This window comes from Sinocyclocheilus rhinocerous, unplaced genomic scaffold, assembly GCF_001515625.1.
Source record: "Sinocyclocheilus rhinocerous isolate Xijiao unplaced genomic scaffold, SAMN03320098_v1.1 scaffold23, whole genome shotgun sequence".
NCBI lineage: Eukaryota > Metazoa > Chordata > Actinopteri > Cypriniformes > Cyprinidae > Sinocyclocheilus > Sinocyclocheilus rhinocerous.
Window position 1 is genome coordinate 288,422 of NW_015644367.1, and position 12,393 is coordinate 300,814.

At 37.1% G+C, this 12,393-nt stretch overlaps 1 protein-coding gene across 2 annotated transcripts in view; it reads right to left on the bottom strand.

The window, feature by feature from the left end:
- The window catches only part of LOC107758242 (galactosylgalactosylxylosylprotein 3-beta-glucuronosyltransferase 1), an 89,207-nt gene extending 81,037 nt beyond the window's left edge, over nucleotides 1-8,170 (bottom strand). For both annotated transcript variants that reach the window (XM_016575934.1, XM_016575931.1), the window contains exon 1: nucleotides 7,659-8,170. The gene's annotated coding sequence lies outside the window, so the exon portion shown is untranslated. The remainder of the gene's footprint in view (nucleotides 1-7,658) is intronic.
- Nucleotides 8,171-12,393: the final 4,223 nt, after the last annotated feature.

Consider the following 12,393-nt stretch of genomic DNA (forward strand, 5'->3'; position numbering starts at 1 on the left):
TAATAATAATAATAATACATTTTAGTACTTATGTAACACCATGTTTATTTCTCATGAGGTATCCTCAAAGGTGCACCTTTGTAACTTATCTACCCTTAAAGCATGCATACATGTATGGTACTAATATACTCACTTTTAGGGGTATAGTTGCACCTTTGAGGTTACTACCCCAGTAAAGGGCTAAATACAATTATAGTATATTTTATTTCTGACAGTGTAAACAAAAAAGGCCTATGAAATGTTAAAAAACATGGCTTTAAAATCTAATATTAAGTGAGTATAATTACTGATTATATTCTTTTAATAATTTAAAAGATCAGTTTAGTTTAGAGGTACCGGTATTGGTTTCGATATCGACGATACTGGGCTTGAAAATATTGGTATCGGATCGAAAATAAAGTAAGAGGTATCGCCCATCCCTATCAGCCACATTTTTACAGCTCAGCATCATTATACAAAAATATCTGACTACAAAATGCCACTGCTGACCAAACAGGATGAAATATTCCAGAGAGCCGTGTAATAAACACATGTACTCTCTCATGGCAGTGTGTGAAACACCAAGCCAAGAAAATAGAAGGCAGAAAATAGTCCTCTGTGAATAAATCTTAGTAGCATATTAAATTGCCGTTTGAAAGGTAAATGAAAGTGGCCAGTGGCATGTCTCCCAGTTTCAGAGATTCACTGCGCTTTCAGAGTCAAATGATGGTGAGTTTGGCTCAGATCTGTTTAACGTGAATGTGTAAGCTGCTTTGAGCCCTCTGGCTCACAAGGATGTCTGTACACATTAATGTTGTAAATTTCACCATGATCACTGTGATGCATAACCCATTTGGGTCTGCACACTATCTATTTTTCTATATTTGAACTGGCTCACTCACGCAGTGCCATTGTTCATATTGAATTAAATTCAGTTTCACTTTAATGCTGATATTGCAATGTTTGCAGAAAAAAAATATATTGCAATTTTTGCAGAAAAAAAAAATATATATATATATATATTGCCACAGGCTTCTTGTGTGTTTTGCAACACTCTCAAAATGAAAGGTTTAGTGAGTGGTGCTAAAACACATTCAGTTTTAACTGTTTTAAATCAGATGAAAATGAATCTGAAAATGTTTTGCTAGTTTGGGTGTTATATGTATCGCCACAATTCGTAAATGAAATACAGACCAATAAGCGGCGCTAAAAGCTAAAACCCCTAAACTGACAAAAAGCAAACATGAGATAAAAACACATTTGTTGAAACAAGCATGCCATTTTAGCTTGCTAAAAATGAACAGGTGTTGGACCTCTTTTATTGCGACTTGTGTTTCGCATACCTGAAGAGCTTCGCATCGCAAGTACCAGGTGAGTTACAGAGCAAGTTTACTACATCAGAAAAGCCATTCATATGGATCTCCTTATGTGATGCAAACTTCAAAATGTATTAATTTACAATGAAAATAAGTATTTTTTTAATCAATAATCTGCCTCGGTAATCGTATGAAAAGTAATAAAAGTTGTTGAAGATTTACTCCCCATAATGTTCATTTCAGTTGGATACTGCAGTGTATTTTATACATAGATTGACATTTTGCAGTTTTATGAAAATGTAGGTAGAGGCATGTATTTTTTTATGAGCCTAGGTTGAAAATTACACAGCGGCCCCAACTGGATCATTTTTGGCAAGCAGCTATAGTATAAAGTTTGAATTAACCTGCATTAAAAAGCAATTTGCCCATGAGTTATTAATAATGCATAGAGTATCTTTTTTTTTTTTTTAGCATATTCACATATGAGTAGCTCAAATGGTAATTGAGTCCCTACCTCAAAGTGAAAGAGCACAGTTTAATTAAAAGCTAAGGAGGCTGAGGTTGACTAAATCCATTTTAAACTGATAATTAAAGCCCACGACAAGAGTGTAGTGTTGTCTTATTGATGAAGCAGTGTTTAAACTCTTGTTTAATATCTTGTTAAATCATTAACACACAAAATACTATCTAGTTTCATCAGTTTATCTGTCAGATTCATGCAAGGTCTGTTACAGGTCACGAATCCTGCTCAGTGAAAACAAAACCCAGAGGCAGCTGAAAGCAGCATAGTGTCGCATCAGACACTACCCAGCCTGCCAGTTGACGTTGATGTGATCTGCAATGTTCTGGCCAGATTATAGCACAAAAGAGGAGCAATAATTCCTAACAGCATGCTCGACAGCACACAAGAGCGTTAAAGAGGCTATCTGTAACTACTTTAACTAGCAGGTCATTAGCGAAACTACCTGATGACAAACGCAAAACCTCTTTCTGCAGTTCAAGTGGTTCTGCTTCACAATTATGAATACTGTTTTAAAAGGCAGGTTTGTTGCATTGTTATTCAATTTCACAGAAATTAGATAATATAATAAATGTTGATTAGCAAGCATTAATGTGGCACCAGTAAGACCATTATTAATCAAATCAATGCACATTTTTTGAATAATATTATTTTAAATTTTCATTAAGCCAATTATATCTCTCACAATGATAATGAGAAAATGTTTCAGTTGATCAGTTGAAATCTTTTATAACTATAAAATCATTGCTATTATTACAAATAATTGTACACATAGTACAAGACATATAATGCAAGAGGTCAACCAACTAAATGTGACAAACAACAACTTGATTTTAATTCTGCATTCAGCAGAACTGAATTTCTCAAACATCAGCCAAATCATTAGGACCAGGTGCTTTGCTGTGTCTATCCCGTTTCACACTGTAAGAAGGACATGATTGAAGATTTAAATTAAATATGAATGCACTTGGTATCCAGAGATGAAATGGTCATGGTCACTATATAGTGAATCTACAGGATTAGAAAATCTGATTGGTCGCAGATATTTAACACAGGACAAACAACAACTTGATTTTAATTCTGCATTCAGCAGAACTGAATTTCTCAAACATCAGCCAAATCATTAGGGCCAGGTGCTTTGCTGTGTCTATCCCGTTTCACACTGTAAGAAGGACATGATTGAAGATTTAAATTAAATATGAATGCACTTGGTATCCAGAGATGAAATGGTCATGGTCACTATATAGTGAATCTACAGGATTAGAAAATCTGATTGGTCGCAGATATTTAACAGTGCTCGTATCGTGAGCATAGCAGCAGCTGCTGTTGAGGGACTGGGGGCTGTTGCCAGACGGAATAGCACATGTGGGGAGGGGGCTCTATGTATTACTGCTGTTCCAGAGGACAGACACAGAGGACAGATACTTACCAGAATTAGATTTACTAAAGGAAGACTTTATTGTTTTTAAAGGTCATTTGCTTATTATCCCCTCATGGCTCTTGGTGCTCCTTATGCATTCTCATCAAGAACGCTGTAAAGTTCACAGTGCCTTTATAGACATTTATGTGGTACACTCCAGACTTTTCAGCAGTAAGAGCGTAAGAACAGACAGGATTTGTGCTCTGAACATTCTCCCCACTTAGTGAAATCACCCATTTTAGAGACAGTTCACGTGGGGAACGTTCCCAGATTACGTCTTCACTCTCTCTCTCTTTGTTGTACACACAAGACAGAAATCTTGTGGTTGTTGCATTACCTGTTTCATCAGTGTTCTAACTGAACTACTTTTCAGGTTGAAAGCTTTTCAATAATATGCCTGTTTCATTCCATTCTGCCTAGGGTTTTTTTTTCTTCGCAAGAACATGACCTTTATGAATCGCTCTTGACTAATTTTACCTATTCTTTATAAACATGGTTTAGAGAAATGTTTTCCTGCTGAATATGCACAGAATTAGCTGACTGCAGAATTAGCAGAAGTCATGTACTGGTCAGAGGGTAGAGTTGGTAAAGGTACCTTTGCATTAAAGTGTTATTTTTATTGGATATTTAATGTTAATGCTGTCAAAAAGTAATGAAACATTACCAAGGTAACACTTCATATATCGAGAATATAAGATGGAATAATTGGGAAAAAAAAGTAAATTTAAAAATCTATGTTTCCAAATCTATATGACTTTCTTTTTTTCTAAAGAACATATAAGAAGATATTTTGAAAAAATCAATTACATATAAAAGGGTCATCATTCCAAACCTCAGTGGTGTTATCCTGTGAAACACAAAAGAAGATATTTTGAAAAATGTTCCATATAATGAAAGCCGGTTGGATCCATTGTTGTTTTGGACTGCTCTGACTGTCATTGTATGGACAAAAATATTCTTGTATTCCACAGAATAAAAGTCAAGCAGCTTTTGTATGGCATCAGGGAAAGTAAATGATGTCAGAATGTTCATTTTTTGGAAGAGCGATCCCTTCAACACTTTAGCAAGCAATGGTAGACTATTAAAAAAAAACTCATGTTGGTTTTGTTATGTCTCTTGCCTCCTAAATGGAATAGCTTTTGTCATTGAAAATTTGCTTTTGTCAAACACATGTGAGGTATGTATGAACAGCATGCTCCTGGACCCCTGCCACCCATGTGCTTCAGAAAGGAGCCGAGAATGCATGTCAGTCGTCTTATGAAGATGCTTATTGAAGTGTACACATTCACACATACACACAATCATTACCTTCTCTTGACAAGAAAATCAGGACTCAGCATAATAGGATTGTGCCATTACTATACAGCTGTCAGGCATCATTAAGAAAAAGGTGAGCCATATACAGCATGAATGGATGAAGTTGTTAGGCACATGGAGGGTGGGCGGCCACATGGGACCCCGCTTAGGAAATATGGCCTGGCATTCTCACTTTAGCTTCTTAGCGCTTCTGCAACTATGGGCCTAGCTCTTCCGGGGGTAACAGCTGCTGTCCCTGGGGGTGTTATGGTTCAGTAATGGGAGTTGTGTTTGTGTGTGTGTCTATACGACTGCACGACTAAAGTGGGCCAGAGATGGCAGCCAAACACAACCTCAAAGCCCTGCAGTGCTGAATTCAAGAAGGCAGAATAACAGCCCAGCCTAAGGCCTGGCAATCTGTTTTCCTGCCTTTTTCCTCTGTTCCTTCTTCCTTATTCTGTTTCTCAGCTGTTCATTAGCTATCCATTGAGAGAGAGCTATGGGTGTGGGTGCTAGCGCTCCACATCGGGCACCGCAAGCTGGTACAGAGCAGATCTGGCCATAGCGGTGTGTAACTCTTTGTGGCAGCGTCGGGATGAATGAATAATGCAGCCATGGTAGCCTCACTCAGGGAACAATTGTGCTGGTTAATATTCATGGCATGGAGATTCAGATGACATTGTGAATCGCTTTACAGTCTTTCAAGAGCTTGGATTCCCTCAGCAAACTAACCTTGCCTGTGTGACACATGTGAAAACAGGTTTTTATGTGGGTTTTCCTGTGAAGAGGAGCGAAATGGGTCATAACACTTGCAGTTTGAATCAGAGTGTTTGTCTACTAACAAATCGTTCACATGTGAGCAAGAGAGGTTGAGTGTGTGAACTTGTGTGAGTTTGTGTGAGGGAGGGCAAGAGTGCCTGCAGCAAGTAGCTCCGGCCTAGTGTGCTTTCAAATGTCTATACGTCAGAGCTGTTTTCAACAGAAACATTATGCTTTTCACCCACAGGACTTCAAAATATTTTTGAAGTGTGCTTAATCCAGAATTCCTTGCAACCGCACCAATTTATCTGACGAGTAGAATGATATTGTTGTTTTGTAATCGTTGTCTCTGTCCCTTTGGTACTCGAGCGCTCTGTGATCACACGAGTTATGGCTGATAATTCAGGGGTTTTATAGATTACTGTGATGAATATATATAGTATGCATGTTTTGTTTGTGAGCCTTTAATATTGCTGAAAGTGAAATACAAGCCAACACTGCTATGTACTGACACCACAAAGCTGAGTGCAGGCTAAAAATGTTTGAGTGGTTTGAGAGCTCCCACGAGAGAGACAACTTAACAGCAAAGTTCACTGGTAGCATAGTTTCTGATATGCAATGTAATATACTATAATTATATAATACTATTTTTTTAACATCTGTTTTCTCTTGCAAATGAGCTTAGCTGTTTGATGTTGCTTTTATATATTCTATTCTATTCTATTCTATTCTATTCTATTCTATTATATTATATTAACAGTTTACATAGACTATTTTAGGCTACTGTTGTAGGTAATGTAGACTGACTACATAGACTGATGTAGAAATCTTGCCAATAGTAATTCAATGCTTGTTAGTGTTAATGTAATAAAGAATGTGGAAATAATCTATAATCACTATAGATTAAAAAAAAAAAAAAATACTTAAGAATTAGGATGCAACAAGATCCAAGATTCATTTAAAAGTAGGTACCAGTGGATAGAAGAAGTCATCAATAATCACTGCAATCTTACATTCAGGTCTGTGTCCAATCTGGTGTAGAACAGAGCACCTGGTTTTTATGATCCAATCAATTCCCAGTTTAATAAAATCATTTATTTCTCCCATTGAAAATCCTGTTTCATAGGGAATACATCTTATTAGGCAAGTAAAATGCCGTTTCATGTTAACTGTGATGTTGATAATGATGAAGGACAGGACTTCATCACCTTCTGTGAGTATTTTGCTCAAAACTTTTGCGATTCTCCACTTCAGGATGAGACAACCAAGATATGTGACAAATGATCTCATAAACCTCTGAAGGCACAATGGGCTCATTTGAGCTAAACTTTCCAGTAAGACTTGCCCAATCTGTTCCTTAATGTGGAACTCCATCCCAGACTCATCCTTAAAGAGATGTACTTTCCGTTGATATTGCTACACATCTTTACTAATGGCTTCATATTCCTGCCCTGGAGCGGCACTGTTCCTGCTCTTATGTAATGATTTACATATTTAGCTACGGTTGTTATTGCTTCAGCAGCTGGCAGAGTTGGGTTTTACACAATAAAAGAGCGCATTGATGGCACCGATATTTGTTAACGCTTTCTCCATCTAATTACCATCACGCTTTTGCTAAGCACCGGCCGTGCATTGTTCCCGGGGTTGTTTTTCAGCATGCAGGCTTGTTTTGACACTGGGTCAGGTGGGGGGAGGGGCCCTAAACTAAGTCGTTAATGACTGAACACTAATACCCAGGTATAGATTAGAACTAGCAGTGCTGCACCCCCTTAGCAGTGAACTGGCATTAGTGTTGACACTTCTTTTGTTATGATACGCGTGTGGTTATCATTGCAGCGCAGATCTGACATGCATATTAAACTGATGCTTATTTTGTCCAGCTGCAACTAAATATAAAATGAACCGCAGATGACCTGGACTAAATATCCTAAAAGTGGTGAGTTGCAAATTATGTTAAAATTCCTAAGTTTATGCAACGTACATTATTGTCAAGAGATCCAACAGAAGCAAAACGGATCCATACTGAGGATTGACTCATGAATATATACACAAACACAACTGTTTCCCGAGGTTCCCAGCTGTCTTTCTAGCCGACACCACGGTGCTCTTTGAGCTCTGTACGGATTACGAGTGATTCTTTTCTTCAGGCTTGCCTCAGGTCTCTGTCACAAGCTCATGCCCGTGTACATCTTAACATATGCGTAGCTTATTCTCCTGGGCTCATCCACGCAGCAGTCTCTCTCAATCGTGAGGGAGAAACAGCAGTCACAGCCTCTGTTGTTGCTCGTCACCACAGAATTTGTGTGCCTTTTTGTGTTGTTCTCTATCACAGATTAGACACAGATTAGACAAAGAAGGTTTGTCTTACCTTACGTAAATGCAGTTATTTCCACCACATGCTGCTGCATGCTTCATTCATTAAAAATCCCTCCATCTCTCACTCTTTGTCTTTGTGAGTCTCTCTTGATTTCTTATTCTCCTCTTCTCTTCTTTGTTTTTGGTCAGAGCATCCCTGTATTTGTTTGTGCTGTGGCTTCTGGATCAAAGCGGAAACACGGGCTGTAATTAGGAGCCTTGGGGATGAATCTGCCGGTAGATCTCCCCTGTTTTCCTGTCTTCCCTGTCAGACGTGCTCTCACTCAAGCCCACAATCCGAGAGAGAGGGATATGGGCAAGACCCTGCAGTAATGCTGTGGTAATTTGCTTGGTGGTTGTTCTTCGTCTCTCCCCCTGATTTCTCTGTCTTCATTCAGCATGGCAGTCGTGGCTCAGTCGGGCTGTCAGAACGCATGGAGACACATCTGTAAATGTGTTTATGTGGCTCTAACGTAGCCTCTTCGGCGAGGCAGAGACCCCCTCCTTGCTCAAGATGTGCTCACTAATGGCATGTACCATTATGGCTCAGTGCAGGGTGGGCTGTGAGGGAAGAAGGGGTAGAGAGAGAGAGAGTGAGGGGGCAAGAGGGGAAAAAATAGATTTGGTGGACAAATTGAATGAATAGTGGTATAGTGCATGTACATTTATTGTTTGACATATCTTCCTGTCATTGTACATTAGCCAAACATGAGACATGTTTGTCACCACTGTTCTTTGAATTAATAGTGAAGTACACACATATTTGAAATATGCTCCACTATTTAAAGAGAGTTCACCTAAAAATTGAGCATTTACTCACCCTCATGTAATTCCAAACCTGTTTGACTTTCTTCTGTGTGGAACACAAAAGAAGATACTGGTAAAAGTATAACAAGTATACAATAGCACAGTGCTTATAAATAATTCACAAACTATTTGTTTATTGTTAATTCATAGTTAGGTGGGGATTAAGTAGGGATAAATGTGTAGTCACTGTAATTAACAAATTACTGTTGTTTAATTAGCTCATGTTTAAAGAGTTAATGTTTGTTATTCTTTGTTACAACAGTGGTAAAGGAGTTGTGTTACAGAAAATACTAAATTGCTATCAATTAGGTGCTGTAAACCTACCTTTATTAGACATTAATTGTATAATAGTAAGTGTTTCTAAAATGTTTATTAATACATCAAAGAATGTGTATCAATTTACTTTACATATAAATATAGCTTTACTATTAATTACATTTGAATGATTCATGAACCATTATCAACACCTACTACTATGGTTTAAAATCAGTCTGATCTCATTGTTTATATATGTAGATATTCGTGCTTAACATTCAAAGTCAGTGGGGTCCAGTGTTGTTTTGAATCCCATTGACTTTCATTATATGGAGAAAAACATGGAAATTTCTTCAAAATCTTAATTTGTGTTTTGCAAAAGAAATAAAGTCAGAGTGGTTTGGAAACAACATGAGGGTGAGTACATTTTTTATTTTTGAGTGAACTGTGCCTTTAAATCATGATGTAGTCATCTCATTTCCCTCATTTATTTCTTCTTCTTCCAGACAACATTTCTGCATATTACCGGTAATATGAACAGGGATCCAAAAAAAGGATACAGGTGTATGTATGATATTTCAAAGGCATGTAGAGCATGACACTAGCAATGGCAAGGTCATGGGTTTGATTGCCAGGGAATTCATGAACTGATAAAGTGCAAATCTTGAATGCTATGTAAATCACACTGGAAAAAATATCTGCTAAATGCATGAATGGTACATGTCAAAGTGTGCATCTTGAATTTTCTAGATGATCATAGTGTTTCTATGTGATCATCTGCCTGCAGATGATAAACAAGCTAAAAAACATAAATTTGCCTTAAAATGGAGTAAGGAGCATCATATCTTGAGATGAGGGTATTAGAGAGACATGGGGGTTGGTTCTTTTGACCCCAGCCATCAAGAATCCATTAACACAATAACAACTGCATAGAAACACCCTAGCAGCCATACAGAACACCTTAGCAACCATGTAACAGCACACTCTAGCCATATCTCAGTACCAGAATATCATAGAGACACGAGGGTAGGCTATATTTAATTTGAGACAAAATAGCACCCGTCATATTTTCTTCAAATGTACCTAGTTTCTATATTTGTTCATAGTTCTTACTGTATGTGACTCTTTTAAATGTCATCTTATTATAGCCTCTCTTCCCATCCTCCCTTGAGAACCAATTATCCGTAGGACTTTTCCATCTGGGTTCATTTCCAAAAAGCCTAGCAACATTTTGGAATCGTGTGGGAATATTAAATATTCGGACATGTGGCCAATGGCATCAGCACATGTACATTGAACAGATGGATCTCTGTGCAATCTGGAGTGCATGATCAAATATGCATCCGTGTCACCTCTAACTCTGGCCTGGCAAAGTCCTTTCTATTGTGTTGGAAACAACTGATTTATATACTGATGAATAATGTATAGGCAAAGTCATTCAAGCTCAAAGTAGTTAATCATTTAGAGGGGAGATCAACCATTCTGTTTTACATCTAATGGTATGAAAACACAAGGGAATTTATGTCAGAAATGCATTTGATTTTATGTCAATACATTCATGCCAGTTAATTGAAATAAGCGGATGATTTAACAAACTCGCTTTTCGATCAGACATTAACATTAATTATATACTTCCTGACACATTTTATATGCAGAAAGGATCTGTCGACTGTGCCGTGGGATACAAAAGCCCAGGCCTTGCAGGGTCGATGCCGTCTTGATAAATATATACAGGCAGAGTGTACAAACCCCACTTAAAGTGATGGGTCAGCCCAGTGGTGAGAGAACATTCAGAGCTCTTGGAGTAAACGATGGCGAGACATTTTAAATAAACATTAGTTTGTGGTGTACCACCCGCTGACAGCATGAGACCATAAGACAAGTCAATGTTTGTGCAGCCTCACCCAGAAGACGAGAAATTATTCAAGTGACACAGAGGATGATTGTCAACAGGCACTGAGGTCAGTCAGCTGTAGAGAGGGAACCAGTAAGCACTTAGAATACAGACAAAATGTACAAATAAGATGAATTTGAATTGAATTGGCCATGTCCCACAGGATAATGAATAGGAATTGGAATGACAGAAAAAGAGATTCAGTGCAATCTGTGTTTGATAGCTAAATAAACAATTATATTATACAGTATATAATATGTATTTTATGTGAATTTTTTTCCCCATTAATTTGTTTGATTACATCATTATATTAATCAAAAAATGTACCTTAAAACTTAATTAGTAAATTAACCTTTATTTAATTTTTTTTAATTAAATGAAATTTAAATAATGTATTTTAATAAACACTACAAATACAGTGGTTATATTAATTTCTTTGAATTTTCATTACAGTAGTAATTTAAAACTCTTAACATTTACATTATGGAAATTGGAATTTCATTTTTTTTTTAAATGTATTCATTAAATTCATCATCAAGGCATTTTAACTTTAAATCATTGCTTCCAGACAAAATACATAATTCATAATAGCACTACTTCAAGTAAAAAAAAAAAAAAAAAATTCTGTCCCCTGTTGTCCTCTCACAAAATCCACCGAAATGTTTGTTTAGAACTGTTTTTGCTTGTTAGCAGTGCTTGATCTTTGCATATGTCTCTCCTGATTCAGATGAGATTACTTTTTCACTGGAGAAAGCAATATTATGATTACCCGGATATGCATGGTCAGTTCTCATTCCCATTTTTTAAAAATACATTATTCTGTGATATTTACTAAGTTAACTGGATGACCTTTAATATAATAATTTGCCTTTTATTATTAAATGCTATATTAAGCTTAGCCCTTTCTTGTTTAGTTTTTTTCTGTGGCTTAAAAAAAATGTCCATAAAGTAGTAACATTTCTCAGTACTCTATTATGAACTTTCTTTAAGCTATTTAGAAGTTTCTGATGGAGAACCGACAGAAGCACTTGCAATCAAGAGGGAGAATATGATGTTGGTGGAAAAGATGAAAAGCTGCTGAAGCATGCGCTTGGATCCAGCGGTTACATGTTACATTCAGCTGAAGGGCGTTATGCAGTATTTTGAGGGTGACACATTAGTGGCTTTCAGACCTTCCCAGTGTGAGTCATAATCTGTGGACATTAAGTTGAGCTACAGCCATAAACGTCACTGTAAATCCAGTGGTGGGCCGTCAGGGCCAGCAAAGCCTTCTCTGCTGGCCTAAACACTATCAGAATCACTGATTTAGTTTAATATATTTTTTCATGAATGTGTATTACATTATTTCCAATAGTCTACTCTATTCTCTTCATTTCATAGCTTTTCTCTTGGTTGCACTGCTTCCAGCAGTGTATGTTTATATTAGAGCTTTTATCCAATCATATTTCAGCAATCGTGTTGCCAGGGTCAAAGAAATCTGCCTTAAGGCCTTCAGAATCAACAGCGCAGGCGTCTGTTAGCTTAAATCAATGGCAATGAAACTGTTGCTTTAACCAATCAGATTTCGAGTTGGCAACACCAGGGCCATCTAGCTGGCTAACGATAACGTCAGCATTTTCTCCTCCTTTGATTGGATGGTCAGCATACTAGCTAGCAAACAGCATCACTGTAAATCATTTTATTAAAACTTAGTAAAACTTTTATTACTGTTTCTCAGGTTTAGATTTTCAGTGCATTTTGAAAAAATATTTGCCTACTATATTTAGTAAATCTAAAAACAGTAGTCCTAAAT